The sequence below is a fragment of the Coenobita brevimanus genome, chromosome 106 (genome assembly GCF_032717465.1).
Source record: "Coenobita brevimanus isolate Jiangsu-jjx chromosome 106, ASM3271746v2, whole genome shotgun sequence".
Lineage (NCBI taxonomy): Eukaryota > Metazoa > Arthropoda > Malacostraca > Decapoda > Coenobitidae > Coenobita > Coenobita brevimanus.
In genome coordinates this window covers 6,496,767-6,512,211 of record NC_137059.1, presented here as the reverse complement: position 1 = coordinate 6,512,211, position 15,445 = coordinate 6,496,767, and the positions used below count along the sequence as shown (strand labels likewise).

General features: G+C 42.3%; 1 protein-coding gene across 3 annotated transcripts in view; it reads left to right on the top strand.

Annotated features, from left to right (window-relative positions):
• Positions 1-15,445, top strand: part of Cad88C (cadherin 88C) — a 262,754-nt gene that overhangs the window by 50,507 nt on the left and 196,802 nt on the right. The window lies entirely within an intron of this gene.

The window sequence follows — 15,445 nt, the reverse complement described above, 5'->3', positions numbered from 1 at the left end:
ATTTGTCTTTTATTTACTGTCCATACTACGAAAACAAAGCTGCTGCGATGGTTACGGTTTGTTTTTGTGTTTATCTGTTCCGTTTTTGCATTGCTCTTTGCACGAACACCAAGAAAGGAAGGCTTGCACTGTGTACGATATATCTGTCTGTCTGTTTGCTTGCCATCTGCTAGTTAAAAATCATCTTCATTGTCTACGTGTTACTTGGTGATGCTTAATACTCACTTTACGTTCTTTTAGATAACTACATGTATTTTGAAGCAGGGCGTGTGAGAGTTGTAGATATTTTTTTTATTTTACCGGTCTGGTTTTTTATTTTGCACGAACATTTCTTTATATATTTGGTACCTCGTTTGCTGTGTTAAACTTGGAACCAGGGTATGTTAGGGAGAGTATGTAATCTGTGAGTGCTCTGGTTTTTGTTATGAGGTTTCGTGTTTGTTTTTGGTGAGTTGAGGTGTGCCGCTGGTGAAGTTTTGTATTGTGCTTTTGCTCTGCTGTGTTGTGTTGCGTTTTCCTCAGTATTGTGTGGTGTTTTTTGCTGTGCTGTGCTGTACTATGTTGTGTTTTGCTCTGCTCAGTTGTGTGTGTTGTGTTGTATTGTGCTGTGCCTTGTTGTGGTGTGGTGTGCTGTGCTGTGGTGTGCTGTGCTGTGTTATGCTGTTTTACGTCAAAGTGATGAAAGAGTCAGCTGTTGTGGGTCTAAGCCTGATTTTGAGTGTGTGTGTGTGTGTGAGAGAGAGAGAGAGAGAGAGAGAGAGAGAGAGAGAGAGATTGCATGTATGCATGCGCGTGTGCCTGTGTGTGTGAAGTACAATGTAGGCTGATTTTGTGTGTGAGGGTGTGAGTCTCTGTCTGGAGGAGGAGGTGGTGGTGGCCTTGTAAGAGATGATGAGATTAGCCACCACCTCAGGAGGATATGTTCCATTCTCCTGCATGCATGATACAAGGAGGAAAAGGAAGAGCAGGAGGAGGAGGGGAAGGAAGAGGAGGAGTAGGAGGGGGAGGAAGAGGAGGTCCAAGGACACAAAGGAGTGGGTGGGGCGGGGTGGGGCAGGGGGTCAGGGCGAGGCGGAATGGAACAAGGCTTCAGATCTGAGCACGACGGGGTGGGATGAAACGGGTCGAGGCGGAGGTGAAGCGGATGAGGGGTGAGGGGGTGGGGGGAATAACGGATCGCAACGGAATGAAACGGGTCCGGGGTCAGAAAATAAAGACACTGAATTAAATAAATCCAGTGGAGAGTTGTGGAAATCATTTAAGGGTCGTTAATAAAACCCACGTATACAGACGAAAAATATATTACCAAAGTGTCCACCAAAATAATGTGGTAATAAATCGTTCTTCGGCAAGTGTGGGTTTTATTTACCGTCATTGAGATTACGTCAAGGGGATTTCCCAAACGAATACAGTTCGTATTTTAGGCGTTATAAGAGGATTCGTAGCTCATGTCCCCATGCGATTCCTTTTATATAAGATACGTTAACATTGCCTCATATTTTTTTTTTTTAGTTTACGTATCGACACAGTTATCATAAGTAGCAGAGAAGAAGATACTGACGTGTAATATAGGATGAGGTGATATAAAGCCTCCTAAACCACCTAAAATATGGCCTGAAGTGCAACAGTCTGATGTCATTATAGGATGTGTTGTAATAGGGTGGAATGACAGACGAGCGTGATACAACGAAACGGGGTGGAATGAGTGTGGATGAGATAGGATGGAATGAGGTACTTGTGGGCTGGACCGTGTGCAGTGAAATGAACTGGGCCGGAATGGAATGGCCACAGAAAGGAGGTAATATGGCGTGAAATAACAGAAACAGGTGACAGGACGGAGGAAGGAAGACAGGGACATTTATAAGGCTTGAAAGAAAAATGGAGGAGGGAAAACGGAAATCAAGAACAACTGCAATTAATATATATACAAAAAAGGACATTTGTGCAAATCAAGGGGTGCCAGACGAGGCCGGAAGAACGTCAAGGCCCCACGGACGAAGAAGAACCAAGGACGACGATTGAGATTGGGGAAGGTAGGCAGGGTGGGGTGTGATTAGCTGGCAGGGTTAGGGAGGGGCAGGGTTAGGAACAGGGCAGAAGATCAGGATTGATTAGAGGTAGAAAGAGATTAGGAGAATATTAATTACTTCAACCTGAGGACGTCGTTGATTGTTGCTACCTCCTGACGATTTTTTCAGCTTAGGATAGACTTTTCAAGCTGTAGGGATTGATTCACTCCCCACTTAAGTCTCTCAAAACCTAAGCTGAAGAAAATCGTCTGGTGGCAGTAAGAGTAAACTTCAAGAATACATCTGACTGAACTTAATTTTAGGTTGGCAGCGAATCAGGGCTAGGGAAAGTCGGACTAAGAGGAAGAGGCGAGGTTTAGGGGTAAGAGTATCAAGGCAAAGGAACATAAGGCACAGATGAGAGAGTGGAAGGGCTGAGAGGTTGGCAGAGAAATGGAGACGAAAATGATAAGCAGAGGTGGAAAGGAGGTAGCCAGATCAAGACCCGCGAGTCACAGTTAGTCATTTCCGCATCATACCCAAGATTTGTTTCAGTAGGAATGCGAAAGGAAAATACACGACACTATACGGCTATACTGGATCACAATTTTTTTTGTTTTCCACTCTACCTTTTTTTTTTTTACCAAATCTCGTTTCTGTAATATGAAAGAAGGCGGGGGGTGGAGAGATGAGAGGGAAGAAGAGGGATTGAAAGGAGGAGAGAGGTGCTGCTAGGGAAGGGAAAGATGAGAGGGAGGAAGAGAGGAACAATGAGGCCAAAGGTGGAGAGGGGAAAAGGGAGGGAAGGAAGGGGAGAAGAGGTGGATCAGTGAGGAAGATAGAGAGGTGGAAGAGGGAAAGAGGGAAAAATATCGTGGGGGGAGAGGAGGAGGGGGGATTGTAGAATGGGAGGGAGGGAAGGGAAGGAAGAAGAAAACGAACAAGGAGGGGAGATAAAGAAGAGGAGGAGGGAAAGGGGAGAGATGTGGGTAAGAGGGGGAGCTGTAAGAGGGGAGGGAGGGGAAGAGGGAGATCCGTAAGAGGGAGGGGGAATGGTCGGGGGCAAGGCTAGGTCACCACGCCATTAATAACGACAAAAATAATTTTCCAAGGGCGCGGTTTTAACTCCATGGCTGCAGCGATATTCTTTTATTGGGTCTCCGTCATGCAAGGTGAAGGTGCCGTTAGTGGTGGTGGTGGTGGTGGTGGTGGAGGTGGTGGTGGTAATAGTTGTTGTGGTACTGTTCGTTATTTTAGTGGTACTTGTGATGGTGATGCTGGTGCTTTTTATTGTTTTAGTGGTAGTTGTGATTTTGGTAATGATGGTGGTGGTGGTTGTGGTTGTGGAAATGATGGCATGGTGGTGGTAGTGGTGGAGGTTCTGGTAGTGGTGGAGGTTCTGGTAGTGGGGGTTTTGGTGGTGATAATGGTAATGGTGATGGTTATTGTGGTAGTAATGGTTGTGGTGGTGTTGGTGGTAGTTGGTTTTTATTATGGCTCTGGTGGTTGTGGTAGTTGTGGTGATTGCAGTCGTATTTTGGTGGTGGTGGTTCATTGCGACAGTAGTAGTGGGTGTGGTCGTTTCTATATCAAAGATGGTATTATAATCTATTTGTTTTCATCTGACAGACCCTCTTTTTAGCACAGTTGGTGGCCACATATAGGCAGATTGGAGGGCGGATTTGACTAGTAACCAAGGAGACTCATTTCTAAGTACGGCTCATCCAATTTTCAGGGTAGTGGGAGTAGCCAAGTTCCGTCAAATGAAAACAGATATGCCATAGTAGTTGTGATATGATGATGGTGTTGGTAATGTTAATTTTGATGATAGTGATGATATGGTGACGAGGGATAACTGAGTGAATTGTGTACATCGCGTGATGTGGATGTTCTGGAAGGCATTAAGAGAGATATTTTGAGTTGGTTTGGCTATGTGGAGACGATGGAGAATGAGAGACTGACTAGGAGAGTGTATGTGAGTGAAGTGAAGGGGGGAAGGGGAAGACCGATGATAAGATGGAAGGATGGGATGGAAGGTATATGGGAGAGGGGTGTGTGAGTCGGAGAGAAGGCGGCCTGATGGGGGAGAACAAGGTGACATGGAGGTGATTCGTTTGTAGCCACCCCTTACAGGATTAAGGCGTCTGGCGATAGATAGATAGATGGTGGCGATAAATAGACAAAAAGATAGATATCTCCAGCAGATAGATAGATAGATACAGATATACATAGCACAGCAAAGTGATAATTGTGCGAAAAGTTTTATTAGTAATGGTGGCGGTGGTAGTGTTAATCGGAAAATTGGACTTACCGGTAGTGGTTTTTGTTGTTGTAAATAACCTTCGCTGAACATAACCTGTCATTAACTTTACCACGCAATTATTGGGAGCACTCTGAGTGGCATTGGTGACTTCCTAGCATTTCTTCCTTAGCGATTTATTCTGCATATTACATCTCAGTATCCTCTTGTATGATATTAATTCAGAATGTGTCGATCTTAAGCACCATACATAACCTAAAAGACATTTACATGTACGCAACAAAACGCAAACACAGCTGCACACATCATTCAACCTTACCTCAACACACTACACGAATGGTTCACCACAAACAGGCTCAAAATAGCCCCAGCCAAATCTACAGTGACTCTTCTCACAAACTGGACAGCAGAACACAGTCACATCCCACACCTCACCATAAACAACACTCCTCTACCACACACACACACACACACACACACACACACACACACACACACACACACACACACACACACACACACACACACACACACACACACACACACACACACACACACACACACACACACACACACACACACACACACACACACACACACACACACACACTATCCTTGGTGTAACATACAATACATCAGTGTCATTTAAACAACACATCACAAACATTAAAAATAAAATAACACCAAGACTCAATGCTATGAGGTCACTTGCCCATACAACATTCGGACACAACAAAGAAACCACCACCACAGTATACAAACAACACATACGTTCAGTGATGAATTATGCAAGCCCTGCCTGGGCTTCTAACCTCACCAAAACACACTACAACACTCTACAGACCATACAGAACAAGGCCCTAAAAATAATCACAGGCTGCACAACTACTACGCCCACAGACCACCTACATCAAGAAACCAAAATCCTCAAAGTCAAGGATCACCTAGACATGAGAGGCACCCAGTTTCTTGCCGCAGCCTCCACAAACCCACAACATCCACTACATTACATGGCAGCACATCCACCCACACCAAGGAACATCAAAACAACACCCAGCACACGATACCGTACACAAATACTGTCATCTCTCCCCCCTCGCCCACCTCAGACCAGCTTCCAGAAGCATATCCACACTCAGATCACTCGCCGCTCCATTCAGTCACTTAAAGACAACACACAGCTGCATGCACGGCTTCTTGACATCCACCCTTCTGAATCCTATCTTCCTCGTGAGGACAGGGTCCACCTGGCCAGGCTGAGATGTGGGCACCATCCAGCCCTCTTAAGCTACCAGAAGAGGCTGGATGACTCCGTCGCTGATGCCTGTCCAGGATGCAACACAGCACCCCATACTATTAAGCACATTATGGAAGACTGCATTGCACACAATCACCTACGCCAACAACACAACACACACTCTTTGAGAGCTCTGTGGGAAAGCCCGGTCTCGGCCATGGCCTTCCTAAGGATCTCGGGGCTGTTCGGCCAGACTGCCTAGGGAACAACTACTACTACTACTAATACTACTACTACTACTACCTAAAAGAGAATGTATGAAAAATAAATCGCTAAAGAAGAGGCGCAAAGAACTCTCATACGTCACCTAGAATTCATCATTATAATACACTTAATATATTGTCGTCTGCAAGAAATGATGGTACCGACTACGAACATATATATTTTTCCCCCTTTAATATCGTCAGTCTGATTGCTTTTTATATTTGCATTCGCGCTATCTCCAGACGATTTTATTCAGCTTGCGAAGGATGTGAAGGAGTGAAGCTGTTTATTAAGGCTTCCTCTCTCGATCGAAGAGTCTTCGCTCAACTCGTTTGAAGATGAAGATAGCAAGAATGAATTAAAATGTACGTCACTGGCTGCCATATTATTTATTTATTTTTTTCTTTGTCTCGGGCAACCATCTTTTTTTTTTTTTTTTTTTTTTTACATAGGAAGGATTTTTTTTTATTTTACTTCATGTAAACTTACCATCTCCATCTGGAATGTTAGAGTTGTCGCAGTGGATTAGTACCAGAATTTGTCATAAACCTGCCATGTCTCCTTTGAATGTTGAAGTTTATCAACAAATTAACCATGGAATGTGATGCTAGTCAGAAAGAAATGCTGTGGAAAAGAGCTAAGATACGGGAAGTAAGTTGCGAAAGAACGGAAATCTGGGTCATGTTAAAATGAAAGAATTATAGTCCTCTCCAGAATGAAATCATCTGGTGAGAGTGTCAAGGAAAAACTGAAGGAAAGAAAGAAAGAGCTTGTATAATGGTCGTTGTTTAATCTAGAAAACATTAATACCATACTCTTTTCACCTTGGCTTGGCACATTTTTTTTTTTTCAACTTAGTTCTCGTATCTCAAAGAGTCAGAAGACAATGCAACTGTTCGCCATTCTTTCCAGAAGCACTTCTTCACAACTAGCATCGAAAGAAGTGCCAATCTAATGTTACCACTCAGTATTCAAGATGGAAAGACGGCAGTTTTAGGAGGTTGAGTAAAAAGAATAAAGCTGCTGTACTTTTCTACGCAGCACCAGACTTATGCAAATGGGGTTATTAATCAGTGTGAGCAGCATGTTGAGGTGAGAGAATAGGCTGTACTCTTTTCACTCTAACTTGGCCCCGGGTTTCGTCCTTTTGCAGCTCATTTCACGTAGTTCAGTGGCAGAAAAAGACAATACCACGTCTCTACATCCATTCCATAGCATTTCGAGACTGTCGCCTCGTTTTAGTGTTAATCTATTGCTACAACTCGGCATTTTCGTAGCTGGGTGGCAGAAAAAGACAGTACTGCGGCTCTACATCCTTTCCATAGCATTCTTCGTGACTAGCATCATATTCAAGTTTTAATCTGTTGTTAAACCTCAGCATTCAAGATGAAAAGATGGCAAGTTTAGGTCAAGTTAGAGTAAAAGGAGTATAGTGTACCAGAACCATGCTTTCTCCTCTCTCCGTCTTGTAAGGAAGGTTAAGATCTAAGAGAGGTGATGCGGGTGAAAAAGTGTCTCTTGCTCGCCTCTGGTCGTCCTTCGTTCGGTGCTCATCACTCACTTAAGATAACGTCACCCTCACTACCTTCACACACACACACACACACACACACACACACACACACACACACACACACACACACACACACACACAACCCTCTCCCTTTCCCACGAGTCCAGGAGCTTGAGCAGCACCCCTTATCTACCACTACTATTGGCAGATGGAAACTTAACATCGATCTTGTCTATCCACTTTCACGTTAACATCAACTTTCTCATCACGGACATTTCTCTAAGTCCACAGTCTCCCCTAAGTACAGTACGTGAGACGGGGGGCATCAGTCCACGGCAAAGTCTGGAGCCAAATAAATAACTCTGGTTTACAATTTACTAGTCTCACATTAACGCTTATTGGATAAAAAAAAAATATATATAGATGTGTGTAACTTCAGACTATCGAGGTTTAATGACTGGTTATAAAGTTTCCTCTCTCTCTCTCTCTCTCTCTCTCTCTCATATGAGCGGCATCATGATCAAAAGTTCGCTTACACTTTTAGTCATCTGTGGCGATATAAGGTGTTCATGAAAAATAAGTATATGGGATGGACAGAAGTATAAGGAGGGATGGATAGATTAATATATGGGATAGACAGGTATAAGGAAGGACAAACTGATGTATGGAATAGACAGGAGTATAAGGAGGGATATTTTAACATATGGAATAGAAGTATAGTATAAGGAAGGATAAATCTGTATAGGGGATAGACAGATATAAGGAGGGATAGATTAATATGTGATAGATAAAATATAGGAAAGGATAGATTAGTGTATTGAATAGAGAGAAATAGAAGGATGGATACCTGTGACGATGGAGAAAGAGAAATATTAGTATAACATAATTTTGGTAAAGACTTGTTGGCGGATTTTCAGTCTTAATATTACCGAGTCAGTCTGTTTTCATCTGACGGAACTGGCCCACTCTCACAACTTTAATTACTGTGTCGTGGTTACATGATAGTTTGAGTTCTGATGTAGAAGTGGGTCTCCTTGGTTACTAGTCAAATCGACCCATCAATCTAACTTCACTTGGCCATTAACTGAACTGAAAGAGGTTAGGGTAGGGATCTTACACACACACACACACACACACACACACACACACACACACTTTGCCCTTCTCACGCTGCAGAGGTGAGGGTACAAGAGCAGCTGCAAATTTCTTCTGTGAGAAAATCCCCGTTGTCTTGCAATTGTCCAGGTTTTTTGTTGTCGGACATTATTATTATTATTATTATTATTATTATTATTATTATTTATCCTCCTCCACCCCCTCCTTTTCCTCCTATCTTAACCTCGAAGATAACGGTACGCCGAGAAAATGTCGATGACCATTATGGAGGAGGAAACGAAGAGCATAAAGAGATAACACGGTGCCATTTCTCGGGGATGGAAACTTGGAAACCAGTGGAAGAATGGGGTGCTTTCAAAGCTAGTATTCCGCCAGATGGCTCCACTGTTGCAGTAAACACATTCCCCGCACTGTTTAAAAAGCATATTTTTCTTTGTTAAATATCTATACTGTTGTGTGAAAATGTGGATCATGGTAATGTCATATGCCGAAATATAAATAATACAAATAGAACACGTACATATAACGTATCGTGAAGTGTTTATATTTATCATAAACGGAAATTAAAATATCACTGATGGCATGTGATGGCAACCCGTCCTTCCAGTGACCCTATATTATTTAATTTCTGCTACATTTAGTGCAAATTTGGTTCTTAATGCATTGTCTGTTCAGACTGTAAAGTACGCCTAGTGGGTATCTAGACTCATCCAGTTTCTATGTGGGCAGAAATTTAATGTTGAGTAAATACTGGCATTCAACATTTTGCTCGCTTCCTTCACGCATGCGCACCACAAGACAGTCCCGTGTTTAAGTTTTTTCACGAGGGATGTCAAGTTTCCAGGAAAAATTTTATTTTGATGGCGTGTAATGTCACGGATTCACTCAGAGTAGAAACAAGCTAAATTCATAACATTCGTCATTGGTTCATAAGTGACTATGTACAGGCAGTGTGTTTCACTGAGCGATATCTTTGTGTGATTGTCATTCCCACATCTTGCCTCTCTAGCTGTTAACTAAGCTACGCCGATTTCTCATGTCCCTGTACCCGACGTTGGTTGCATTACTGTCGTAAATGGACACACCCACAAACACATATAGTTCAGTAATGTGAGTTCCTGACTGTTGAGCTGAGAGAGAGAGAGAGAGAGAGAGAGAGAGAGAGAGAGAGAGAGAGAGAGACCTTCCCCTGCAGCTTCCTTGCACCATGAGTGAGTCATATTCACATGTATCATTGTAGCTTTTTGTAAATAAAGTGTTACAGTGAAGTTTTGTCTTTTTCTGTTGAGAACTAGTGGTTATTTTAATTTTTACATTTCACCAAGTGCCTACCAAATAAATACCTTAAGGTCATCTTATCATCAATATCTCACACACATTGCCCCCACTTGGCAAGTCCCTAATGGTATGGTCATGTGAGAACTGTCTCCAGGCCACCTGTCCACACACATATGTTTGTAAGATCTTCCACTGACTGAGTCAGTAGCTTGTGCACATACCAGTCCTCTTGACCTGGATGCAATCTCAACTGGGGGTAGACATTTAAGAGGATGCAGTAGTATTTACTCGTGTGTTCTCACGTTTGCATATATATATATATATATATATATATATATATATATATATATATATATATATATATATATATATATATATATATATATTATATATATATATATATATATATATATATATATATATACATATATTATATATATATATTATATATATATATATATAATATATATATATATATATATATATATATACATTATATATATATATATATATATATATATATATATATATATATATATATATATATAAGCGTGAATACTGAACTTGACTCCGTGTGAATCTTGTGGATCACTTGGAGGCGATGTCTTGGCTTGTATACCTTCCACAGTCGTCTGTCCTCGGTGAGACCGGGCAAAGAATGACGCGTAAACGATCTTGGTTTTGGGACGGTTCCTCAGACCGGATGATATATGATGGTGAATGCCAGTATTTACTCAGCATTAAATTTCTGCCCACATAGAGACTGGATGAGTCAAGATACCCACTAGGCGTACTTTACACTCTGAACAAACTATGTATTAAGAATCTAACTTGCACTAAATGTAGCAGAAATTAAATAATATAGGACCACTGAAATGGCGGATTGCCATCACATGCCATCAGTGATATTTTAATTTCAGTTTATGATAAATATAAACAATTCAAGATACGTTATATATACGTGTTCTATTTGTATTATTTATATTACGGCATATGACATTACCATGATTCACAATTTTACACAACAGTGTAAATATTTAACAAATAAAATTATGCTTTTTAAACAGCGCGGGAATGTGTTTACTGCTACAGTGGAGCCATCTGACGGAATACTAGGCTTTTCAGAAGCACCCCATTATGCTTTGTGTGTGTGTGTGTGTGTGTGTGTGTGTGTGTGTGTGTGTGTGCGCGCGCGCGTGCGTGCGTTTAAATTCATCATCTACACACCCCTACTTTTCCCCAAGACTACAGTACCAATTTTCCAATCATACGCGTTCCCTTAACATCAACCCTCAAAAGCGCCCCTATATGCCCCTTTGATGACCTTGACAGCCGCCCCTCAGGTAGGCCAGGTTCAGAGAAGTGATTATCTCGTCCCACGCCGCCTTCCATATTCAGGCAAGTTCTTGAGCTGAAGGTGTTCATAAGATTGCTTGTGTGGTTCTCTTCACTAATACAGCTTTCTTCCTTTCCCATCCTTCTCTTCATTGGGCCATTTTTTGAGTTTAAGATGTTTATGAGATTGCTTATTTGTAGTTCTCTTTACTAATACAATCATCTTTGTTTCTTGCTTTCTTCGTCTCATTAGATACCGTTGTCGTAGTCTTTTCTTTGACGAATAGCCCTGAGAGGACCATTAAATCACCTGTTTTATGTTCTTTGTACTCAATACCAAACACTTGACAGCAAACTATATTCTGTTTGGCGGAGATTTTCGTCCTTTTGCAGCTTATTTCTCGTTGTTCAGTGGCAGAATTAGACAGTGTTAGAGTTGAACATCATTTCCATGGAACTCCTTCGTGACTAGCATCGTATTCTCGTGTTACCGCATTTTTTTTTTTCATACAGCTCTATATTCAAGATGTAGAGATGGCAGTTTTACGCCTACTTGCAGTGAACAGAGTATAGTTAATATTCAAGTGAAAGAATACAACCGAACAGAATGTCTTCGTAAAATTATTAAATATTACGAAGACTTGTTTATCGTAGTAGTAGTAGTAGTTGGTGGTGGTGGTGGTGGTGGTGGTGGTGGTGAATGTTAACCTGGTGGACTGCAAACTGAGATTGCCTTTTTTCAGCAGCCGACCATCTCCTTTTGGGAGATGGGGAGGGACGTTCTGGGGAGATGGGGAGGGAATTGAGAGACGTTTGGGGGAGATGGGGAGGGAATTGAGGGACGTTTGGGGGAGATGGGGAGGGAATTGAGGGACGTTTGGGGGAGATGGGGAGGGAATTGAGGGACGTTTGGGAGAGATGGGGAGGGAATTAAGGGACGTTTTGGGGAGATGGGGAGGGAATTAAGGGACGTTTGGGGGAGATCGGGAGGGAAATGAGGGACGTTTGGGGGAGATGGGGAGGGAATTGAGGGACTTTTGGGGAGATAGGGAGGGAATTGAGGGACTTTTGGGGAGATGGGGAGGGAATTGAGGGACATTTGTATAACCAGGCAGTTGAGCTGACCTGTTATATCAGTGCCACCACGTGAAGGCGTCCCTCTTCATCACTGTCATTAACTCTTTCATCCCCATCATTTTGCAGGTTACCATATCTACCTTAAGACGGTTTTTATAGAACTTAGGGAAAAAATCTCTCCTACTTAAGACTAATGATTGATAGAATAAAAATTGCGTCATCGTAGTCAAGGGGTTAAGATCCTTCATGAATACGGCCGTGACACCTTTCCCAGAAGTAAGATGCTGGTGCAGGTGGTGTAATTTGTCTCAGTCCCTGCTGGCCACACACACACACACACACACACACACACACACACACACACACACACACACACACACACACACACACACAATCCTCTCTCTCTCTCTCTCTCTCTCTCTCTCTCTCTCATAAATATGCACACACACCTGATCCAAGCACCTTTCCTCGACCTCTGATACCAAACATGTTATTAGAACAGATAATAATTGTACCACATAGCATCATTACCATCTAAACCACACTCATTAACCCATTCAGCCAGAGGACATTATTTTACCCTAGTCTAGCTATCTCCAGACGATTTTATTCAGCTTAAAACCCCTTAATGAAAAAGGTTAATGGAAGAGACACGTAACTTGTCTCTTGCATTTTAGGAAGTGCATCTTGAGGTGAATCAAATCGTCTGGAGATAGCAAGAATAAGATAGTGATAAGTTGCCTGATACAAGGGGTTAACCTTCGATACTAAGCGATTAGAACTATACTCTTTTTACTCAAACTTGGCCCAGATTTTTCATCCATTTGAAGGTTATTTCACGTAAATCATTGGCAATTTATGACAGTGCTATGGCTTTACATAATTACCCTAGCACTTCGTCGTGACTAGTACTGTATTCTAGTGTAATCTACTTAGGCAGCTCAGCAGTCAAGATTGATAGAGGGCAGTTTTAGGCCAAGTTGGAGTACAAAGAGTATAGTATAGATTTCAGTATTCATTTTTATTTTCATCTCAACCATTTTCCACATTGTTTTATCCTCCTCCTCCTCACCTCCACTTTTATTTTCCCTCTACTCCTTAACCTCGCTGCTTCCCTTCCTACGTACTCTCTCTCTCTCTCTCTCTCTCTCTCTCTCTCTCTCTCTCTCTCTCTCTCTCTCTCTCTCTCTCTCTCTCAACTTCGCTATGTACACAAGCATATTTCTTTCTTTGTTCATATCTGTAGAGGACCAAAATTGGGACAGAACAATTATATCTTTAAAAATAATAAAATAAAAATAATTCCAGTTGACCTATATGGTAATTCTCCCATTTAAACATCTGATGGTGGTGTAAATTCAAAACACGTATTCTCACTGCTTTAAATGGAGTGGATAGCCAAAGGTCCAGAACACACACACACACACACACACACACACACACACACACACACACACACACACACACAGGATCCCTCAGTAAAGTATCCAACGCAAATGGTTCACACTTCTATTCACCTTCATTCTAGCCCTTCACTGTCTCACCGCCGCAAGTTTGCATCATCGTTTTCACAACACCCGTGGAGTAGAGTAATTCCCAGAGTTAAGAAAAGTGTACAACTTTTATCATGCGAGTTCTGTATCATGAATCCAGTTTATTGAAGATATATTACTTAAGAATAATAGTTATCCAGGTACAGTACAGCCAGATGTCTTAATATTGGAAGGGGTGGCCAAGAACGATGGTCAGTATTCTCGTGATTAAGGCAGCTCCCTAACACCTCTTCCTTTGCGATTTATTTCTGGATAGTTAATATATTGTACCGTGTATGTGCACAGTATGGCGATATTAAACTGATTTATAAAACAGGAAGGCAGGAAGTTGAGTGAGGTATAATAAGCAAAATAAGTCTCTCAGAAAAAGGTGTTAGGGAGCTTCGTAACCGACGAGAATAGGGGCCAGAGTCGCCAAAAAATAAAAAATAATAAGTAAATGAAAATAAATGCCATAAAGGGGAAAATTTGGCCAGATTTCTTCGCAACATTTTTTTTTTTTTTAGGTGATGGAGATACACCTAAATTCCTTCCTTAAAGAGAGAGAGAGAGAGAGAAACATTAAAGATTTAGCAGCATGTAATAAACCTTCCTGGTGGGTAATTTAGATAAACCTGTGATCTACACACACCTGTAATGGCCCCTCGGTTCATTAATTGCCCCTCTACCTGTAATTAATGCACACCTGTCCTGATTTACGGTGCTGGGGCGAGGGGAGAGGAGGGTGGGGTGAGAGGTAGGGTGAGGGTAGGAGAGGGAGTGTGGGGTAGTGTGTGAGGTAGGTGAGGGGTGAGGTGAAAGGTAGGGTAAGGAGTGAGATGAGGGGAAAGGTGAAGGGTAGGGTAGGGGGACTTGTGGGGATGTGAGGAGAGGGGATGTGGGGTGATGTGGGAGGTAGGTGAGGGGTGAGGTGAAAGGTAGGGTAAGGGGTGAGATGAGGGGAAAGGTGAAGGGTAGGGTGAGGGGTGAGATGAGGGGTAACGTGAGGGGAAGGGTGAGGGGTGGGGTGAAAGGATTGGAGGAATGAGATGAAGAGGTGAGGTAGGGTGATGGGTGAGATGAGTCGTGAGGTGAAGGGGTGGGAGGGATAAGATGAAATTTGAGATGAGATGAGGTGAGGGAGATGAAGGACGAGATGAAGTGAGGTGAATGTCGAGTTGAGGTGAGATGAGGTGAAGTGAGGAATTGAGGTGATATAAGTAGGGTTAGGGATGAGGGAAGAGAGAGGTGATAGACTAAGTGTGGGGGAAGAAGGGCAGAAATTGGGGGTGGAAATAAACATAATAAATGAGTAAAGAATAAAATTAGTATATAGACTGAAGAAGTATAGGTTGGCATTGATTGTTACTGTTTTGATGATGATGGTGATGATGATGATGATGATGGTGGTGGTGGTGATAATGCTGTAGTTAGGCATTGTTATTTTTGCTGCAATTTTGATGTTGATGATGAGCAAGATGGTACTGTTATTTATTTTGTGAGGGGTGGGTCTGGGGTGGAGGAGGAGGAACAGGCTCAAGTGGAAGACATGGAAGTGGAAAAATGAAAGTTTGAACACGAGTGGAAGCTGAACAGTTGTAGCCCGGCGTTGTCATTGTCGTTCTTGTTTTTGTGTTGTTGTCGAATTGTCCCCAGGCTCTAGTGCACAGAAACCCGATCTAGCTGTGTGTCTGTATCTATCTCAGTCTATCTACCTATCTCTCTATCTATGTCTTTCATTGTCTGTCAGTCTGTTTATCTGTCAGTTTGTTGCTTGACGCTGCAATCTGTGAGAGGTGGCAGGACAAAGGGACCAGCAGATAT